Source organism: Somniosus microcephalus, chromosome 4, assembly GCF_052327205.1.
Source record: "Somniosus microcephalus isolate GS21.2 chromosome 4, FLI_Smic_1.0, whole genome shotgun sequence".
In the NCBI taxonomy this organism is placed as follows: Eukaryota; Metazoa; Chordata; class Chondrichthyes; order Squaliformes; family Somniosidae; genus Somniosus; species Somniosus microcephalus.
The window spans coordinates 37,632,774-37,654,931 of NC_140990.1; the positions used below are offsets into that span (position 1 = coordinate 37,632,774).

The 22,158-nt window shown below is 46.5% G+C and overlaps 2 pseudogenes; one reads left to right on the forward strand and one right to left on the reverse strand.

The window, feature by feature from the left end:
• Positions 1 to 22,158, forward strand: part of LOC147118648 (uncharacterized) — a 67,513-nt pseudogene that overhangs the window by 33,741 nt on the left and 11,614 nt on the right.
• LOC147118649 (uncharacterized) lies at positions 9,054 to 10,572 on the reverse strand (annotated as a pseudogene).

The following is a 22,158-nucleotide window of genomic DNA, read 5'->3' on the forward strand; positions in this document are numbered from 1 at the left end:
CATTAGTCGTTGGGAAAATGCTGGAATCCCTTGTTACGGAAATTGTATCAGGGCACTTAGAAAATCATAAAACCATGTTGACTCAGCCTAATCATGTTATGAAAGGGAAATCATGTTTGACAAAGTTATTAGAGTTTTTTGAGGATGTAACTGGCAGGGTAGATAAAGGGGAACCAGTGGATGTAGTGTATTTGGATTTCCAAAAGGCATCCAATAAGGTGCCACATAAAAGATTATTACACAAGATTAGGGCTCAAGGGGGCTGGGGGTAATATAGTAGCATGGATAGAGGATTGGTTAACGGGCAGAAAACAGAGATTATGGATAAACAGATCTTTTTCAGGTTGGCAGGCTGTAACTAGTGGGGTGCTGCAAGGATCAGTGTTGGGGCCTCAGTTATTTACAATCTATATTAATGACCTAGATGAAGGGACCGAGTGTAATGTATCCAAGTTTGCTGATGATACAAAGCTAGGTGGGACAGTAAGCTGTGAGGAGAACACAAAGAGTCTGCAAAGGGATATAGATAGACTAGTGAGTGGGCAGTAAGGTGGTAGGTGGAGTATAATGTAGGGAAATGTGAGGTTATTCACTTTGGTAGGAGGAATAGAAAAACAGAATATTTTTTAAATGGTGAGAAACTTTCAGATGTTGGTTTTAAGTGACATTTGAGTGTCCTTGTGCAAGAAACACAGAAAGCTAGCATGCAGGTACAGCAAGCAATAAGGAAAGTAAATGGCATGTTTGCGTTTATTGCAAGGGTGTTGGAGTATAAGAGTAAGGAAGTCTTGCTATAATTGTACAGGGCCTTGGTGAGACCACACCTGGAGTATTGTGCACAGTTTTGGTCTCCTTATCTGTATTGATTTCTTTGTGGGTTCAATGACGAGACATTTATGAAAGAGGATGTCTTTTAAACTAAAGTCTGTTCAACTCTTTATACAGCATTACAGGAGACACCATGCTAGTGATCCATCTAAAGCGAATGCAAAACTAAACTAAACTCTGCCTCTGCCACATGCCCTCTGCTGGTCAGGCATAAGTAATCAATCAGGCAAACATGCTGGTAAGGCATCATAATCAAACAGGCAAATACCATCACTATTTGCTGATATCATTACATCTCCCTTTCTTAAAACAAAAGTATTTTACTTTTAACTAACAACATGTTTTCTTTGTATTAATCTGCATTTTAACTGTAACACTTAATGAACTTACATTATCATTATCATGATCACGGTTTTTTAACCTTGCTTTGTGTGTTCACATGAAATATGTAAATACACTAGAACTTGAAGAAAGAATAAGATAACATTACTTCCTTCTATAACAATAGTCCTTAAATTTGCTCAATTTAGGAGGCTTCATGTGTCTTGAGGATTTTCTGATTGATTGTCCTTGAATCTGAGTTGTTGCCTCAGATGATGTGTTCTCAGCTGTGTGATCAGGTTGTTCAACAGTATCAGTCTCTTGGCCTGCTGTGTGATCAGGTTGTTCAACAGTATCAGTCTTTCGACCTGCTGTGTGATCAGGTTGTTCAACAGTATCAGTCTTTTGACCTGCTGTGGCTGGTCCCATGAGAAGATCCCGACGATTTCTTCTCAGAACAGCACCCTCATCGGTCTGAATGGTGTATGATCTTGGTTGGACTTCACTCAGGACAGTTCCCTTCTGAGTCCATGTGTTTGTTTTGTCTTTGAATCTTACTTGGTCACCAGTGTGGAGTTCAGGTAGGTTTTGTGTTCCTCTGTCATAGTAGTACTTTTGCTTTTCTTTCTGTTGTTCTTTGAACTTCCTCACTTTCTCCCCCTCTTTTGTTTTCAGGAGGTTCTCCAGGATGGGTAGGTTTGACCTTAGTCCCATAAGGAGTTGGGCTGGTGACTTACCGCACTCGAGCGGCGTTGTGCGGTATACAAGCATGCTCTGGTAGAAGTCAGTTCCACTGTCTTTTGCCTTGTACATCAGTCTTTTCACTGTCTGGACCGATTTTTCCACTAGTCCATTGGACTGTGGATAGTGAGGACTTGACGTTGTGTGGACAAAGTCCCACTCTTTGGCAAAGTGTCGGAAACTTGCATTGTAAAACTGGGGTCCGTTGTCTGTGAAGACCTCGCTTGCCACGCCATGTCTGGAGAATATGGCTTTCATACATGTTATCACAGCATCTGCAGTGGTGGTGCACAGTCTACAAACCTCTGGATACAGGGAGTAATAGTCTGTGACTACAAGATAGTCCTTCCCTTGACATACAAATAGGTCAGCGCCTACCTTCTGGTAAGGTCTGTCTGGCGCTGGGTGTGGCTTTAGTGGTTCTACCGGATTGCTTGCTCGATATTTCAGGCATATTGTGCAGTTTGACACCTCATTTGTCACATCTTGGTTGATTCGTGGCCAGTACATCACCTCTTACACTTTTCGATTCCCAGATGTCCTCCATGGATCCTTTTTAGCATCTCTTTTCTCAGACTCTTTGGGATAACTATTTTACTTCCTTTGTAGATGATATCTTCGACCAGTGATAGTTCCACCCTGCAGTTCCAGTACTCTGCCATGTCAGGTGAGCAGTCTTGCTTCATGTTGGGCCATCCATCCAAGATGCTTTTCCTCAGTCGTCTGTGTTTCACCGTTTTTTTGTCTCAGTCTTTATGAGCTCCATTTTTGCATCTGCTATGGGCAGTGCACTTGTGATCATGTCCACGTAGGCGTTCACTTTTTCATCCATTTTGGTGTTTGCGGGCTCACTTGGGTCAACAGCTCTAGACAACGTGTCTGCTGTATACATCAGCTTACCCGGTGTGTACGTAACATTCAGTGTATAGCATTGCAGCCTGATCATCATTCTTTTTATTCTAAGCGGACAGCTATTTAGTGGCTTTTGGAACAATGCAATCAAGGGCTTATGGTCAGTCTCTACACTGATTGCTTGTCCTGCCACAAACTGGTGAAATCTTTCACAGGCATATGTGATGCTGAGCAGCTCCTTTTCTATTTGAGCATATCGCGTCTCCGCGTCTGTCATTGAGCACGATGCATATGCAATAGGTTGCCAGTAGTCATATTTTTGCAGAAGAACGGCACCGAGCCCACTCTGTGATGCATCTGATGATATCTTGATGGGTCTCGCTGGGTCATAAAACCTCAGAACTGGTTCCTCTGTGAGCAGTTTCTTTAGATCGCTCCATGACTTCTCATGCTCATGATTCCATTCCCATTCTATGTTCTTTTCAGTTAGTCTTCTCAGTGGCGCCATCTTTTCTGAGAGGTTGGATATGAATTTACCCATGTAATTGATCATTCCATTAAACCTCTGCACATCCTTTTTGCATTGTGGCTTTGGCATATTCTCAATGGCGGACACCTTTCTGGGGTCTGGTCTGATGCCCTCACTGCTAAGGATATCTCGCACGAATGTCAGTTCTGTCACCCCGAGCTGGCATTTCTCTCTATTCAGCTTCAGGTTTGCTTTCCTTGTTGCTTCCAGCACTTTTTTCAGTCTCTCGTCATGCTCAGTTCTCGTGGTTCCCCATACTATGAAGTCATCCATTGATGTATCAACTCCCTCCAGGTGCTCATAGATCATATGGATAGTTTTGTGATACACTTCAGGAGCTGAGGCAATGCCAAATGGTAACCTTAGGAATCTGTATCTGCCAAATGGACTGTTGAACGTGCAGTCTTGAACTTGCCTCGTCCAATTTCATCTGCCAAAATCCTGATGATGCATCTAACTTGCTGAAATACTTTGCATTTGCAAACTGTGCCTTGATTTCCTCACGTGTAGGAAGCTTGAAGTGCTCTCTCTTTATTGCTCTGTTTAGATCTCTTGGATCCAGGCAAATTCTGAGCTTTCCATTCTTTTTGTCCACAACGACGAGGGAACTCACCCACTCAGTTGGCTCATCTATCTTCTGAATCACGTTCAGGCTTTCCATCCTGTCCAACTCTGCCTTCAGTTGCTTTTGAAGAGCAAACGGGACTTTTCTGCATGGATGTATGACCGTTGGCATACTTTTATCTACTCTGATCGTGTGTTCTCCTGGCAGGCAGCCTAGACCCTTAAATAGGTCGTTGCACTCTTTCATGAGTTCATCACAGACTGTCTCTCCTTCGCTTTCCACAATGAGGACTCTCTTTACCAGGTTCAGTCTCTCACAGGCTTTTAAACCTAGCATGGCCTGCACATCCTTTGGCACCACGATTAATGCTAGCATGTGCTCTCTGTCCTTGTGTGTCACTTTGACAATGCATCTTCCTTTCACTGGTATATCAGTACCTGAGTATCCTGTCACTTTCACTTTTATTCCATGTATCTTTGGTCTGGGTCTAATTTTCTTAAAATCAGTCTCTGATATCACATTAACTTCTGCTCCAGTATCCAATTTAAATGGAATGTGTATGTAATTCACTTTTAGTGTCAACATCCAGTCTTTTTTTTCTTCTTTGTTTTCAGACACAACATCTACATTGAACTCCTCTATCTCGCTTTCATCTACTGCATGGACCTTGCTTTGTTGCGCTTGGTTCTTGCAGCAACGGGCATAATTGTTTTTGTTGCAACTATTGCATGTTTTACCATATGCTGGACACTTTCTTGGTGGATGCTGTGTACCGCATCGACTACATGACTTTCGATTGTCCCTTTCATTTTCGCTCGCTGGCCACGCCTCTTTTTTCACATTGGCGCTCTTTTTGTTAAACGGTTTGTGTCCATTCTTTCTCACTGCATCCACGTTGCAGCTACTGTCACTGAACAGCTCCTTTGCCTGCAACTTCACAGTCTCTGTAGCCCTACACAGTGCTATGGCTTTTCCCAGGTCTAGATCTTGCTCTCTTAGCAGTCTTTCCCTTAGACCATTATCTGGAATCCCACACACCAGTCTGTCTTTTATCAGCGAGTCTGTCAGTCCCCCAAATTCACATGTTTTGCTTCGGTTTCTCAGTTCAGTCACATACTGATCAATAGTCTCACCCGTTTTCTGTACACATGTGAAAAATCTGTGCCTCTCAAACGTCACGTTACATTTAGGTATGCAGTAGGCCTCAAACTGTTCCATTATTTTATCTAGCTTCATTTTGTCTCCATCAGCAGCGAATGTGAAGTTATTATACACCTCCAGCGCTTCATCACCCACGACATGTAAGAACAGTGATGCTTTCAGTTAATCACTTTTCTCATCAGCTCTGATTGCTGCTAAATACAACTCCAAACGTTGTTTGAACCTCCTCCAATTTTCAGCCACATTACCTGTCAACTGAAGCTTCGCCGGTGGTTGTAAACCTTCCATTTTTCACTTCGTTAGCTATTCTCCAACGGTAAGTAGCAATGTTCTCTTTTGGCTTGCTAATATGTGGAGAGCTGATTTAACTTCAGATTTTTCCTCTTCATCCCTTTCAATCACTTCTGACACCATGTATTGATTTCTTTGTGGGTTCAATGACGAGACATTTATGAAAGAGAATGGCCTAGAAATTGAGTGGGCTTTGCGCCCATTTTGCGGCGCTAGAGGTCATTGCGCTGGACTTACAGCCGGTTCAGAAATTCCCTGGGGCCCTACCATCGGCGGTAGACCGGTTGCGCTGCGCCGGCACCGATGACGTCATCGGTGTGCGCAGCATCCCGGTTGCCGTGGTGACGGGCCCCAGCGCCGAAATTGAGTTGCGGCCGCCTCGCCCGTGGCAGCCGCAACTAAGACTCTGGCAACCGAGTCTTACAGGAGTTTGCGCCGGCGCATTAAGGTCGCGCGGCGGCCGGCCGCTTTCCCGCCGGCCGCCTGCCCGCACCTCCCTCCCCGGACTCCTCCACCCCCCCCCCCCGCGGAACAGATGTTTCTGGGCTGCGAGCCCGGCACTTCCCCGAGGTGCCGGGCTAATTTTTGTGAAGATTTTACCGGCCAGCGGGCGGGTGCAGGCAGCTCCTCCTTAACTGAAGGAGGAGGCCTGCACTTCCCGAGCCTGCCGCACCGCATCGGGCGCCGCAGCGCCGGAATAGCGCCGCAATGCGGCAGGTAGCGCCCATTTTCAGGCGCAAACACCCTTCAGTAGCGCCGGCAGCCGTTTGGGCGCGGCGCTACTGAATTTTTGGCGCGCGCAGGGGGACTTAGCACCGGCGCTAACTTTCCGGCGCTAAAGCCCTGGCGCGGCGCCAACTGAATTTCTAGGCCAATGTCTTTTAATCTAAAGTCTGTTCAACTCTTTATACAGCATTACAGGGGACACCATGCTAGTGATCCATCTAAAGTGAAAGCAAAACTAAACAAAACTCTGCCTCTGTCACATGCCCTCTGCTGGTCAGGCATAAGTAATCAATCAGGCAAACATGCTGGTAAGGCATCATAATCAAACAGGCAAATACCATCACTATTTGCTGATATCATTACATTATCTAGGAAGGATATACTTGCCTTGGAGGAGGTGCAACGAAGGTTCACTAGATTGATTCCTGGGATGAGAGGGCTGTCCTATGATGAGAGATTGTGTAGAATGGGCCTATACTCTCTGGAATTTAGAAGAATGAGTGGTGATCTCATTGAAACATACAAGATTCTGAAGGGGATTGACAGGGTAGATGCTGAGAGGCTGTTTCCCCTGACTGGAGTGTCCAGAACTAGGAGTCATAGTCTGAGGATAAGGGGTCAGCCATTTAAGACTAAGATGAGGAGAAATTTCTTCACTCAGAGGGTTGTGAATCTTTGGAATTCTCTGCCCTAGAGGGCTGTGAATGATGTGTCTTTGAGTATATGCAAGGCTGAGACAGATAGATTTTTGGGCTCTAGGGGAGTTGAGGTCGATGATCAGCCCTGATCTTATTGAATGGTGGAGCAGGCTCGAGGGGCTGTGTGGCCCACTCCTGCTCTTATTTCTTATGGACTTTCAAAAGGCATTTGATAAAGTACCACATAAGAGATTTACTCAGAAAATAGAAGCAAAAGGAATTAAAATGCTGATGGTAATTTGGGTATAATTGGCTAAGGGAGAGGAGGCAGTGAGCAGTGCTGAGGGATGTTTTTCTGACTGGAGGGAAGTATGCAGTGGGTTCCCCAGGGGTCGGGATTAGGACCATTGCTTTTCTTGTTATATTTAACTGACCTGGACTTGGGCATAGGTGTACAATTTTGCAGTTTACAGATGATACAAAACTTGGCAATGTTGTACAGGAAACTTTGTGATATCCGGCACCGACGGGACCGAGCTGTTGCCGTCCCATCAAAACTGCCGGACAAACCAGAGCTAATGTTGAAACATAGGGGGCTTTTCAGCTCTGTGTGAATCAACAAACCATGTTGCTTAACAACAGCTTCTAAACATTCGGCCGTACCTTGCAAGCGTCTCTGTAGCTTAGCAACAGCTTCTGTGAGACCTTGCAGAGCCTGACTGGTGAAAAAAAAGCCACGAAAGTCCATAAGAAATAGTAGTAGCAGACTTCAGGAGGACAGAGACAGACTGTGAAATGAGCAGACACAAGACAGATGAAATTAAATGAGGATAAGTGTGAAGTGATACACTTTGGGAGAAACAACAGTGAGAGGCTGTATAATCTAAATGGGACTATTTTGAGGGGGTGCAAGAGCAGAGGGACCTGGGGGTCCATATTCACAAATCTTTGAAAGTGCCACGGCAAGTTGGTGAGGTGGTTCAGAAAGCATATGGGATACATGGCTTTGTAAATAGGGCCATTGAATACAAAAACAAGGAAGTTACACTAAACCTTTACAAATCAACAGTTAGGAACATAGGACAGGAGGAGGCCATTCAGCCCCTCGAGCCTGTTCCACCATTCAATGAGATCATGGCTGATCTGCGACCTAACTCCATACACCCGCCTTTGGCCCATACCCCTTAATACCTTTGGGTAACAAAAACCTATCAATCTCAGATTTAAAATTAACAATTGATCTCGCATCAATTGCCGTTTGCGGAAGAGAGTTCCAAACTTCTACCACCCTTTGTGTGTAGAAGTGTTTCCTAATTTCACTCCTGAAAGGTCTGGCTCTAATTTTTAGACTATGTCCCCAGTCCTAGAATCCCCAACCAGCAGAAATAGTTTCTCTCTATCTACCCTATCTGTTCCCCTTAATATCCTGAAAACTTCGATCAGATCACACCTTAACCTTCTAAATTCCAGGGAATACAACACTAATTTGTGTAATCTCTCCCCGTAACTTAACCCTTGAAGTCCAGGTATCATTCTGGTAAACCTACGCTGCACTCCCTCCAAGGCCAATATATCCTTCCTAAGGTGTGGTGCCCAGAACTGCTCACAGTACTCCAGGTGTGGTCTAACCAGGGTTTTGTACAGCTGCAGGGTTTTGGCCTCAGCTGGAGTCTTGTGTACAGTTCTGGGCACCACACTTTAGGAAGGATGTCAAGGCCTTGGAGAGGGTACAGAGGAGGTTGGCCAGGATGGTACCAGGGATGAGGGACTTCAGTTATGTGGAGAGATTGGAGAAGCTGGGATTGTTCCCCTTAGAGCAGAGAAGGTTAAGAGGAGACCTAATAGAGGCGTTCAAAATGATGAGGGGTTTTGATCGAGCAAGTAGGGAGAAACTGTTCACTCTGGCAAGTGGGTCGGTAACCAAAGGTCACAGATTTAAAATAGCTGCTAAAAGAACTAGAGGGAAATGAGGAGAATTGTTTTCACACAGAGGGTTGTTAAGATCTGGAACGCATCATCTGAAAGGATGCTGAAATCAGGTTCCACAGGATCTTTCAAACAGTAATTGGACATGTACTTGAAGAGGGCTAGTTTGCAGAGTTCTGGGGATAAAGCTGGGGTTTGGGACTAAATTGGACAGCTCTTTCAAAGAGCCGGCACAGACACGATGGGCCGAAACAACTCCTTCTGTGCTGTTAGATTCGATGATCAGTGTTAACACGCTCGTGACTCTTAAGGTTCTTAGAGCTTTTAAAGCTCTTCCCACAGTCATAACACTGAAAGCGTCTCTCGTCAGTGTGAACAAGCTGGTGTGACAGGACGGTGGATGACTCAGTGAATCCCTTCCCACAAATGGAGCGGGTGAACGCCCTCTCACCAGTGTGGAGGAGCCGGTGTCTCTTCAGCTCCCCGGAGCTTTTAATCTCTTCCCAGTCAGAACATTTAAAGGGGTTCTCTCGTCAGTGTGAACTCGCTGATGTGTCAGCAGGTGGGATGACTGAGTGAATCCCTTCCCACACACGGAGCAGGTGAACCATCTCTCCCCAGTGTGGAGGAGCCAGTGTTTCTTCAGATCCCCGGAGCTTTTAAAACTCTTCCCACAGTCAGAGCATTTAAAGGGTCTCTCGTCAGTGTGAACTCACTGATGTGTCTGCAGGGTGAATGAATCAGTGAATCCCTTCCCACACATGGAGCAGATGAATATCCTCTCCCCATTGTGGAGGCGCTGATGTGTCAGCAGTTTGGAGGGCCGAGCGAATCCCTTCCCACACACGAAGCAGGTGAACGGCCTCTCCCCAGTGTGAACTTGCTGATGTTGCTTGAGTTCCCACGGGCTTTTAAAGCTCTTTCCACAGTGAGAACAGTTAAATGGCCTCTCATCAGTGTGAACAAGCTGGTGTCCCTTCAGATTCCCGGAGCTGTTAAAGCTCTTCCCACAGTCAGGACAGTTAAATGGCCTCTCATCAGTATGAACAAGCTGGTGTCCCTTCAGATGCCCAAGGCTTTTAAAACTCTTCCCACAGTCAGAACATTTAAAGGGTCTCTCATCAGTGTGAACTCGCTGGTGTCCCTTCAGTTCCCCGGGACATTTAAAGCTCTTCCCACAGTCAGGACAGTTAAATGGCCTCTCATCAGTGTGAACAAGCTGGTGTCCCTTCAGATCCCCGGGGCTTTTGAAGCTCTTCCCACAGTCAGATCAGTGAAATGGTCGCTCATCAGTGTGAACTCACTGGTGTGTTTGCAGGTGGGATGAACAAACAAATCCCTTTGCACACACGGAGCAGGTGAAAGGACTATCCCTGGTGCGACTGCGCCGTTGAACTTCCAATGCAGAGGGGGAACTGAATCCCTTCCCGCCATCCCCACCTTTACCCGGTTTCTCCCTGGTGTGACGGTGCATGTGTCTCGCCAGGTCAGGCGATCGGCTGAATCCGCGTCCACACACTGAACACGTGTACGGTTTGTCATCGCTGCGATTGCTGCTTTCTCCTTCCATGTGCAAAGGCCGATGAAATTCAGGTCCTGATGAATCGAATGACTTTGTCAGAGTGTGACGTGATGTTTGGTCTGAGCTTCCCACCTGTAACTGCTCCACTTCTATAACCCTGTAAATTGAGATCAGAAAAGGATCAGAGGGAAACTGTTGTTTAATATTCCCCTTTCCGACCCTAGGGGCAGTGAAGCTGATTTTCAGGCTCCAGCTGCTGCTCTGGTTGGTTGAAAGGATCAGCAGTAATGGCAGCTGTAATACCCACAAGCCCCCGCACTGCAGAAAGTGCTCTGTTGACTCTGAGTCCCGCGCATGTGCTCATGGCCCCCACGCTCTCCCTCCTGCTCCACAATCGCCCGTCCCGATCGGGCATGCTCAGCACACAAAACCCCACGGTTGGAACTCGGGCACGCATGCGGAGCCGCAACATCTGGTACGCGTGCGCGGCTCAGGTGGGAGCGAGTCGGTGTTTCGCCTCAGCCGCCAGGGAGATGCACATGCGCAGGACGACCCAACATTCTTCCTGTCAGCAATCACTCCCTCGTTTCTTTAATAAAAACAGAAAATGCTGGAAATACTCAGCAGGTCAGGCAGCATCTGTAGAGAGAGAAACAGAGTTAACGTTTCAGGTCGATGGCCCTTCATCAGAACTGCCTGTTCTTTAATGTCAGCCATTGGCTCAGTTGGTGGAACTCTTGCCTCTGAGTCAGAAAGTTGTGGGTTCAAGTCCCACTCCAGAGACTTGAGCACAAAAATCTACGCTGACACTCCAGTGCAGTGCTGAGGGAGTGCAGCACTGTTGGAGGTGCCGATTTTTGGAGCAGGCGTTAAACCGAGGCCCAGTCTGCTCTCTCAGGTGGATGTCAAAGATCCTACGGCACTATTTCGAAGAAGAAAAGCAAAGAGAGGGCATGAAAAAATATTGGCAAAGAAAACAAGTGGAGCCTATTAGGGACTATAAAAGTAACCTGTGCGTGAAAGCGGAAGACATGAATATGGTTCTTAATGAATACTTTGCGCCTGTTTTCACAAAAGAGAGGGACGATGCAGACATTGCAATCAGGGAGGAGGAGTGTTGCAGTAGGGAAAGAGTTAAACTGACATCGCTGTCAGTTTCACTGAATGGTGTAATAAAGACCATACTTTGCAGTAGTAAGCTTTTTCTAAGTTGCTGAATTGGCAGTGGAGATAACATAGCCGGACATGGAACCATAAGAGGCCGAGAGGATGTAAGTTCTGTTCTGGCAGGAAAGTAAAACAATGAGTTGGAAGTAAAAGAGGCCTAGAGAGGCAGGAAAGGAGGACAATGAGTCAGAAGTACAATGTTGATGAGACCCATTTGGCATAAACAGAGGTCAGAGGTGCAACAACAGCTTGTGGAATAACGGCCGATAATAAAGGCGGTACTTTAATGTAACGCGGCATAGGCAACCAATCAGTGAAGATACATGCGGGCCAAGGTCCAATCGGGTGGCAGCAATGAATTGTGCATGAGATGGCCATGTGTGTTGTAATGTATAAAAATGTAGTGTTTGCTGTAACAATTTGGAAAGGTCTGGCTAAGACAGAGCAGACTGTTTCCCCACCGGTGTAATAAGACAACTTGACTATCGATCTAAAACCTTGTGTCGAGTGTTGGTTTAAAATACTCCACAACAATTGGCGTCACAAAGAGCATTCGAACCTGTGCAGGAATAGACAGTATACATGGACCAGGGTCCCGCAGGGGTTCCACAATAGTCCAAATATATTCCACCGTGTACTGAGTCAAGCCTTAGACGGGTTAGACCCATCAAAATACCAGAGCGCCCTACTCCAAAATGTCGATGACATAATGATTGCATCAGAGGATGCCAAAGGACACATGGGAGCAGTACTAGCCACCCTCCAGACACTTAAGAAAGCTGGCTGTAAATTGAACCCCAAAAAGGCACAGGTTGGACTGTCCAAAGTAAAGTATCTAGGACAAGAAATTAGCCAGGGGTATAAGGCACTCCCGCAGGAACGAAAGGCAGCCATAAAAGACATGCCAAGGCCAGTGACCGTCTGGGGAGTGAGGAAAGTGTTGGGACTATTTAACTACTGCAGGGATTTTATATCAGACTTTGCAGGGAAAGCAGAGCCGATTCAACGGTTAGTTAAAGGGGGAGACCCGCCACTGATAAGATAGAATGGGAATCGGAGCAGGCAAATGAAGGTTGTGTCAGACAGAAGGAGGGCGGCTTGGGAAGCAGTATTGATACCCAAGGACAGATCAGTCTAGATTATAAGGGAACATAGAGTCAACCCCGCAGAGGGAATGCTAACAGAGGGTGAGGCACACGAGTGTCAGTTAGTAATCGTGGAGGTCAGAGGAACTGTATCAGAATCACCCCTTGAAAATCCCGAACACACCTTTTTATGTAGACGGATCTTGCCGATATATAAATGGGGAGCCACACACGGTTGGGCAGTAGTATCTGAGAACAGAGAAACAGTCGCAAAGGGAGGGCTTGAAGGAGGAACCTCAGCGCAGGTAGCAGAACCAGTGGCTCTCACGGAAGCATTGAAATTGGCAAAGGAAAGGAAAACGAGTAAATATATACACAGACAGTAGGTATGCATTTGGGGTAGCGCATGATTATATGATAGCGTGGAATAGGAGAGGATATGTAACCTCCAGAGGAGGACAAATACAGCATGAGGAGGTAGAGACCTAGTAGAAGCGGTAAAAGGAGCAGAAGAGGTAGCAGTGATTAAAAAAAAGGCACACCGCAAGATAGTGAGCGAGCAACAAAAAGGAAATATGCTAGCTGATCAGGCAGCAAGAGCAGCAGGTAGAATAACAGCAGAGGAAGTGAACATAAAAGAATCCAAGAGGAGACCGAAATGGAGGAGCAGGAGCAGTGGACAAAGAGAGGCACAGCCAAAGGTAGAGATGGAATATGGAAAAAGGATCACAGGGTGACCGGACTGACACCATATGAACTCAGGACTGGACGAGCAGTGTGTCTGCTGGAAGGAGTAGCATCTGGTAGCGAGGGACTAGGACCCTTAAAAGATAAAATTAGGAACTACGTACAAACATTGGATAACCAATTGAAGGGGCTCAAACAAGAAGTTAAAGAACAACAAGACATCAGAGACAAAAATACACAAAAGCAGGGGGCCGCAGAGCCCCTACCCAAGGTGGGCGAGCAGGTATTTGTTAAAATATTGACAGAGAGATTTACCCGGCAATGTGGAAAATTACCCAAGTATATCCCGTCTACAAAAAGCAGGACAAATCCGACCTGGCCAATTACCGTCCCATCAGTCTACTCTCAATCATCAGCAAAGTGATGGAAGGTGTCGTCGACAGTGCTATCAAGCGGCACTTACTCAGCAATAACCTGCGAACTGACGCCCAGTTTGGGTCCCGCCAGGGCCACTCAGCTCCTGACCTCATTACAGCCTTGGTCCAAACATGGACAAAAGAGCTGAACTCAAGAGGTGAGGTGAGAGTGACTGCCCTTGACATCAAGGCAGCATTTGATCGAGTGTGGCATCAAGGAGCCCTAGCAAAACTGAAGTCAATGGGAATCAAGGGGAAAACTCTCCATTGGTTGGAATCATACCTAGCACAAAGGAACCTGGCTGTGGTTGTTGGAGGTCATTCATCTCAATCACATGACATCACTGCAGGAGTTCCTCAGGGCAGTGTCCTAGGCACAACCATCTTCAGCTGTTTCATCAATGACCTTCGCTCCATCATAAGGTCAGAAGTGGAGATGTTCGCTGATGATTGCACACTGTTCAGCACCATTCGAGACTCGTCAGATACTGACGCAGTCCGTGTCCATATGCAGCAAGACCTGGACAACATTCAGACTTGGGCTGAGAAGTGGCAAGTAACATTCGCACCACACAAGTGCCAGGCAATGACTATCTCCAACAAGCGAGACTCTAACCATCTCCCCTTGACATTCAATGGCATTACCATCGCTGAATCCCCCACTATCAACATCCTGGGGGTTACCATTGATCAGAAACTAAACTGGACCAGCGATATTCCTGGGACTAGGGACAGGGTCACTGGCCAAGGCTTGGAAACTAAGCAAAGCCAGGCCTGGTTAGTACCTGGAGGGGTGACCATCAGGGAAGACAAGGTCGTGGAAGGAGCCTTGAGGAGGGGCGGTTGGTGAGAAGGTCACGGAAAGAGCCACGGGAGGAGCGGCTGGTGAGCAGGCCTGGGCGGTGGGCTGAAGATTGTCGGACAGGAGGAATGGTGAAAATGGAATGGCGGCGTGCACCGACGCAGCGGCTTTGCTTCTCCCAGTCATGGGAGCTTGCAAGATCACATTTCGTTGTTCATGTACTTGTGCAATGACAATAAAGTTGAATTATTATTATTATTATATAAATAATGTGGCTACAACAGCAGGCCAGAGGCTGGGAATTCTGCGGCTAGTGTCTCACCTCCTGTCTCCCCAAAGCCTTTCCACCATCTACAAGGCACAAGTAAGTAGTGTGATGGAATACTCTCCACTTGCCTGGATGAGTGCAGCTCCAACAACACTCAAGAAGCTCGACACCATTCAGGATAAAGCAGCCCGCTTGATTGGCACTCCATCCACCACCTTCAACATTCACTCCGTCCACCACTGGCGCACTGTGGCTGCAGTGTGTACCATCTACAAGATGCACTGCAGCAACTCGCCAAAGCTCCTTCAACAGCACCTTCCAAACCCGCGACCTCTACCACTTAGAAGGACAAGGGCAGCAGACGCATGGGAACATCACCACCTACAAGTTCCCTTCCAAGCCACACACCATCCTGACTTGGACCTGTATTGCCGTTCCTTCACTGTCGCTGGGCCAAAATCCTGGAACTCCCTTCCTAACAGCATTGTGTGTGTACCTACACCATATGGACTGCAGCGGTTCAAGAAGGCGGCTCACCACCATCTTCTCGAGGGCAATTAGTGATGGGCAGTAAATGCAGGTCTAGCCAGCCAGCGACGCCCACATCCCATCAATGAATTAAAAAAATTTAAAAATTCTCACCTAGATGGACCAGACCATTTGAGGTTATCATGACCAGTGATACGCGCGCATGTATAGATATGAGGGGAAAGGGTAGATAGAAACATTGGACCCAATTAAACGATAAAGCAATAACCCATCTGATCTTAAATCCCACAGGAAAAATGGAATAAACACCGGAGATAAACTAACCTCTGGTGACGACCAGGCTTCTGCTTAATTTACAGGGAAACTTCACCATGAAGGTGGGATTACTGCTGGGACACGAAATAAGCGAAGGGACATCCCACATTACACGACAAGTACATGATGAAGAACACCATGTTTTAATGGAACAATCACATTCAGAGTCTCATCCACGGCTCCCAATACACAGAAAGAAGAGACAAGAGACCAGGTAGGCCTCAGAGCGGCGGCGGGAATCTCGGAGGAGTGTTGATATAAAGAGGCCCCAGAGACCAGGTAGGCCTCAGAGCGGTGGCGGGAATCTCGGAGTAGCGGTGATATAAAGAGGCCCCAGAGACCAGGTAGGCCCCAGAGCATACGAATCTCTGAATTCAGAGAGGGAGAGAAGAAAAAAGTAATCGAAGTGTGACGTCACCAGAAAGCAGGTAAGTGATTGGTTGGTGAGTATTTCTCTCTTTAGAAACTATAAACCACAGAGTTAAAGTTTATAAAGTCTCTGTGGTGTAGCGAGAACTGTTTGTAAACCAGGGCCCTTAAATATAACATTTAACTGTAGTGTAATTGGTGGGATTGATTTGATTTAATTTAATTTCAATTAATTAAAGGGTAAGTCATGACAGGAGAGCCCGGCCCTGTGGCATGCTCCTCCTGTGCTATGTGGGAACTCAGGGACACTTCCTGTGTTCCTGACAACTATGTGTGCAGGAGGTGTGCCCAGTTGCAACTACTGGCAGACCGCATTGCGGTGCTAGAGCTGCAATTGGATACATACTGGACCATTCGCGATGCTGAGGAAGTCGTGGATAACACGTTTAAGCAGTTGGTCACACTGCAGGCAAAGGGTGGACAGGCAGAAAGGGAAGGGGTGACCAACAGACAGAGTACTAGGCGCACACAGGTAGTGCAGGGGTCCCCTGTGGACATTCCCCTCTCAAACAGATACACCACTGAGTACTGCTGGGGGTGATGGCTTATCAGAGGAAGGCAGCAGCAGCCAGCTTCCTGGCACCAGGGGTGGCTCTGCTGCACAGGACGGGAGGAAAAAGAGGGGTAGAGCTATAGTAATGGGAGGTTCTATTGGAAGGGGAATAGATAGGAGTTTCTGCAGCTGCAAACGAGACTCCAGGATGGTATGTTGCCTCCCTGGTGCAAGGGTCAAGGATGTCTCAGAGCGGCTGCAGAACATTTTGTAAGGGGAGGGTGAACAGCCAGTTGTCGTGGTGCATATAGGTACCAACGATATAGGTAAAAAACGGGATGAGGTCCTAAAAGCTGGATATAGGGAGTTAGGAGATAAATTAAAAAATAGGACCTCAAAGCTAGTAATCTCAGGATTGCTACCAGTGCCACGTGCTAGTCAGAGTAGAAATAGAAGGATATTTCAGATGAATACGTGGCTAGACGAATGGTGCGAGGGGGAGGGATTCCAATTCCTGGGACACTGGAACCGGTTCTGGGGGAGGTGGGACCAGTTCAAACCGGACGGTTTACACCTGAGCAGGGCCGGGACCGATGTCCTAGGGGGAGTGTTTACTAGTGCTCTGGGGGAGGGTTTAAACTAAAATGGCAGGGGGTTGGGAACCTGAGCAGGGAGACAGAGGAAAGGGAAACAAGTATAAAAGCAAAAGATAGGAAGGAGAAAAACAAAAGTGGCAGTCAGAGAAATCAACGATTTAAATCAAACATGGCCACAGTAAATAATAATTCTACTAGGTCTAAGAGCGTTAAAAAAACAAGCCTGAAGGCCTTGGCCTAGAAATTCAGTAAGGCGCTGCCAGCTTTGCAGCCAGTTACCGCCCAAAGAGGGCTTCTGCGCCAATAGAGGAGTTTGCGCTGATATTCAGCGCAGCGGTAATGGCGGCGGTAGCCGTTATCGCTGCGCCGGCACCAATGACGTCATCGGTGTGCGCAGTGCCCCGGTTCTGCCCCGAAACCGGCCCGACCCCCATATTTAGTTGCGGCCGCCTCTTCCGCAGCGGCCGCAAACAGCGATCAGAAAACGGGGCCGTACTGTAGCCTTAGTGGGGCGCTTTAAGGTGGAGGTGCGGCTGGCCGCTTTTTCGGCGGCCGCCTGCCCGCACCTCCTTCCCCGGCCTCCTCCCCCGCCCCCCCGCGGCATTGCTGGCAGCTTTCCGCGAACCCGGCACTTCTCCGTGGTGCCGGGCTCAGTTGCCGGCACTATCCAGCGGCGATCTCCCCATTGCAGGCACCTCCCCCTTAAGAGAAGGAGGAGGCCTGCAGTACTGCAGCCTGCCGCTCCGCAGCGGGTGGCGCAGCAGTGCCTAGAGCGCTGAAATTCAGTTTCAGCGCCCCAAGCGGGGGCGGGCACACCCTGGAATAGTGCCCGGTTCTGACTTGGGGAGCAAAAACTGAATATCTGACGCGCGCAACTGGCTCTGCGCTCAGCGCTAATGATTGGGCGCACGCCAGCTGGCGGGCACAAAGTGAATTTCTAGGCCCTTGTGTCTTAATGCGAGGAGCATTTGTAATAAGGTGGATGAATTAGCTCCACAAATAGAGCTAAACGAATATGATTTGATTGGGCTTACGGAAACATTGCTCCAGGGTGGCCAAGGCTGGGAACTCAACATCCAGGGGTATTCAATATTCAGGAAAGATAGGCAAAAAGGAAAGGGAGGTGGGGTAGCATTGCTGGTTAAAGAAGGGACTAACACAATTGCAAGGAAGGATATTAGCTCTGATGATGTGGAATCTGTATGGGTAGAACCGAGAAATGCCAAGGGGCAGAAAACGTTTGTGGGAGTGGTATATAGACCTCCAAACAGTAATGCGGAGGTTGGGGATGGCAATAAAAGGGAAATTAGAGAAGCATGCAATAAGGGCACAGCAGTCAATATGGGTGACTTTAATCTACATATACATTGGGCTAACCAAATTAGTAACAATACTGTGGAGGAGGAATTCCTGGAGTGTTAACGGGATGGTTTCCTGGACCAATATGTCGAGGAACCAACCAGAGATCAGGACATCTTAGACTGGGTATTATGTAACGAGAAAGGATTAATTAGCAACCTTGTTGTACGAGGCCCCTTGGGTCGGAGCGATCATAATATGATCGAATTCTGCATTAAGATGGAGAATTAAGTGGTTGACTCAGAGACTAGGGCCCTCAATTTAAATAAAGGAAACCACGATGGTCTGAGGCACGAGTTGGGTAGGATTGATTGGGGAATGTCACTCAAAGGGTTGACGGTGGATAGGCAATGGCAAACATTTAAAGACCGCATGGATGAACTACAGAATTTGTTCATCCCAGTTTGGCATAAAAATAAAACAAAAAAGGTGACTCAACCGTGGATAACAAGGGAAATTAGGGATAGCATAAGTTCCCAGGAGAGGACATATATATTGGTCAGAAAAAGCAGTAAACCTGAGGATTGGGAGCAGTTTAGGATTCAACAAAGGAGGACAAAGGGATTAATTAAGAAGGGGAAAATTGAATGTGAGAGTGAGCTTGCAGGGAGCATAAAAACTGACTGTAAAAGCTTTTATAGATATGTGAAGAGAAAAAGATTGGTGAAGTCAAGCGTAGGTCCCTTGCAGTCAGAATCAGGGGAATTTATAATGGGGAACAAAGAAATGGCAGACCAATTAAATACATATTTTGGTTCTGTCTTCACAAAGGAGGACACAAATAAACTCCCAAAGATGTTGGGGAACATAGGGTCTGATGAAAGGGGGGAACTGAAAGAAATCAGTATTTGTAGGGAAATATTGTTAGAGAAATTGATGGGATTGCATGCCGAAAAATCCCCAGGGCCTGATAATCTACATCCTAGGGTACTTAAGGAAGTGGCCCTAGAAATAATAGATGCATTGCTGATCATCTTCCAACATTCGATAGAATCTGGAACAGTACCCATGGATTGGAGGGTAGTTAATGTTACCCCATTATTCAAAAAAAGTGGTAAAGAGAAAACAGAGAATTACAGGCCGGTAAGCCTGACACCGGTAGTGGGGAAAATGCTAGAGTCCATTATAAAAGATGTAATAGCAGAGCACTTGGAAAACAGTGACAACATCGGACAAAGTCAACATAGATTTACAAAAGGTATATTGTGCTTGACTAATCTACTGGAATTTTTCGAGGATGTAACTGGTAAAATAGATAAGGGAGAACCAGTGGATGTGGTGTATTTGGACTTTCAGAAGGCTTTTAATAAGGTCCCGCATAAGAGATTAGCATGTAAAGTTAAGGCACATGGGATTGGGGGCAAGGTATTGACTTGGATAGAGAACTGGTTGGCAGACAGAAAGCAAAGAGTTGGAATAAACGGGTCTTTTTCCGAGTGGCAGGCAGTGATTAGTGGGGTTCCGCAGGGATCGGTCCTTGGACCCCAGCTATTCACAATATATATTAATGATCTAGACAACGGAACTAGATGTAATATCTCCAAATTTGCAGAAAACACAAAGCTGTGTGGGCGTGTGTGCTGTGAGGAGGATGCTGAGAAACTCCAGGATGATTTGGATAGGTTGGGTGATTGGGCAAAAGCATGGCAGATGCAATATAATGTGGATAAATGTGAGGTTATCCACTTAGGTGGCAAAAACAGGAAGGCAGATTATTATCTGAATGGCAATAGATTGGGAGAAGGGGAAGTGCAACGAGATCTGGGTGTCCTTGTGCACCAGTCGCTGAAGGTAAGCATGCAGGTGCAGCAGGCGATTAAGAAGGCAAATGGTATGTTGGCCTTCGTAGCGAGAGGGTTTGAGTACAGGAACACGGATGTCTTGCTGCAGTTGTACAGGGCCTTGGTGAGACCACACCTTGAGTATTGTGTGCAGTTTTGTTCGCCTTATCTGAGGAAGGATGTTCTTGCCATGGATAGAGTTCAGCGAAGATTCACCAGGCTGATACCTGGGATGGCAGGAATGATGTACGAGGAGAGATTGGGACGATTGGGCTTGTACTCGCTGGAGTTTAGAAATATGAGAGGGGATCTTATTGAAACTTATAAAATTCTGACAGGACTGGACAGACTAGATGCAGGAAGGATGTTCCCGATGGTCACAGTCTAAGGATAAGGGGTAGGCCATTTAGGACAGAGTTGAGGAGGAATTTCTTCACACAGAGATTGGTGAACCTGTGGAATTCTCTACCACAGGCGGTGGAGGCCAATTCATTAAATATATTTAAGAAGGAGTTGGATATATTTCTTAAGGCTAAAGGGATCAAGGAGTATGGGGAGAAAGCAGGGAACAGGTTGTTAGGGAATATATATATATATATATATATATATATATATATATATTCTATAAACATAGATTTTAATATGATTAATATGATTAAAATCTAATGACTTAATGAAATCTGATTATGCTTAAACTGACTAGCATGTTCAAAATGGCTGGCTTTATACAGCAGTAGATGTACCCGCCCCCTTTATTCCCATTGGCTCAGCAACATGCATACAGAGCTATGGTTGGTTCAGCTACATCGCACTGATTGGATCTCAGATACATCACTCATTCCTTTATCATCACTTGATGAACCTACGACTGTTAAGCGAGGGTGGGCTCCACCTGAAATCTCGGAGGACGAAATCCTCCAGCAGTTGAAAGACTATATAGAATTACAGTTTGACTTACCTGAAACCTGGTTCGAAATCGAACAAAAGTAGAGTACCTCCTCCGGACAGTGGTCTTTGGATGACATAAAAAGGGCCTGGGGAAAAACGACCCGTATGAAAGTTAAAAGACGGATCAGATGGTCATTGGCACTTATGAGTCAGATCCGACAGCGAAATGAGATTAAGACACAATCCCAACATAATCACGATTTGACCAATGCAAAACAGCAAAAAGATGCGATTTATGAACAATTGAAAAAGAAAACAAATGAGCTTGAAAAGTCAGAAGTGGAAGTTAAAAAATTTAAAGATAAAGTTAAGGAATACAAAAAACAACTGGATAAACAACCGGTAGTTCAAGAAAAAGGAAAATGTGTCGGGACCTGGAAGGGATATCCAATTATAAATGAAATAAAGGAGGATGGTTGTAGGAGACAGGAAGCAGGCCTTGAGACCGACTCAGAATCCCCTAGTGATTTTCATGAAAGCAAAGAAAAGAAAATACGACCCCTACGACCCCATTTGGCCCCGTTGAGACGGAAAAGGAAAAGAGTAGAAAAGGAGTGTGAGACGAATGAAGATGGGGAAGAAAAGACAAAGTACAAATACAAGTACTTCCAGCAGCATGATCCAGCAGATCCAGAAAAGATAGATAAATGGTCTAAATAATTGCCTCACCCAAAAAGGGGGGGAATGAAAACCTGGGAACAGCTGGAACGTCTGAGGAGTATTTACCAACTCCATCCATGGGACGGGGTCCAAATTCTGAGTGTAATGGTACCCAGTAGAGAGACAAGGAAGTTACGTGGCCAGGTAAAAATTAGCCTGGGTGATGATGAGCAAGAATTAGATGACGGATGGGATGCGATCAAATTGTGGCTGCAAGCATTCAGCCCTGCAAAAATGGTTTGGGGAAAGATTACAGCCCGTCAGCAGAAAGGAACGGAGGAAGTGTTAGAGTACGATGAACGATTTAAAACTAACTGGTTGGAATATTCGGGCTGAACACAGGAGACAGACATGAGGGGATAGATGAGAGTACTCTAGGAACCCTGAAAGCTGCCTTTGTTGCCGGTCTAAAGCCAGAACTATCAAAAACATTGAAATTAGTCCTACCCAATTGGGAGGGAGCAACAATAACTTATTCAGCAATGGTGGATAAGTGTAATCAATTAGACAGGGAAATGGGAGCTAAGGTCCGAGCACTGCAGGCTAAAGAATGGAAAGACGAG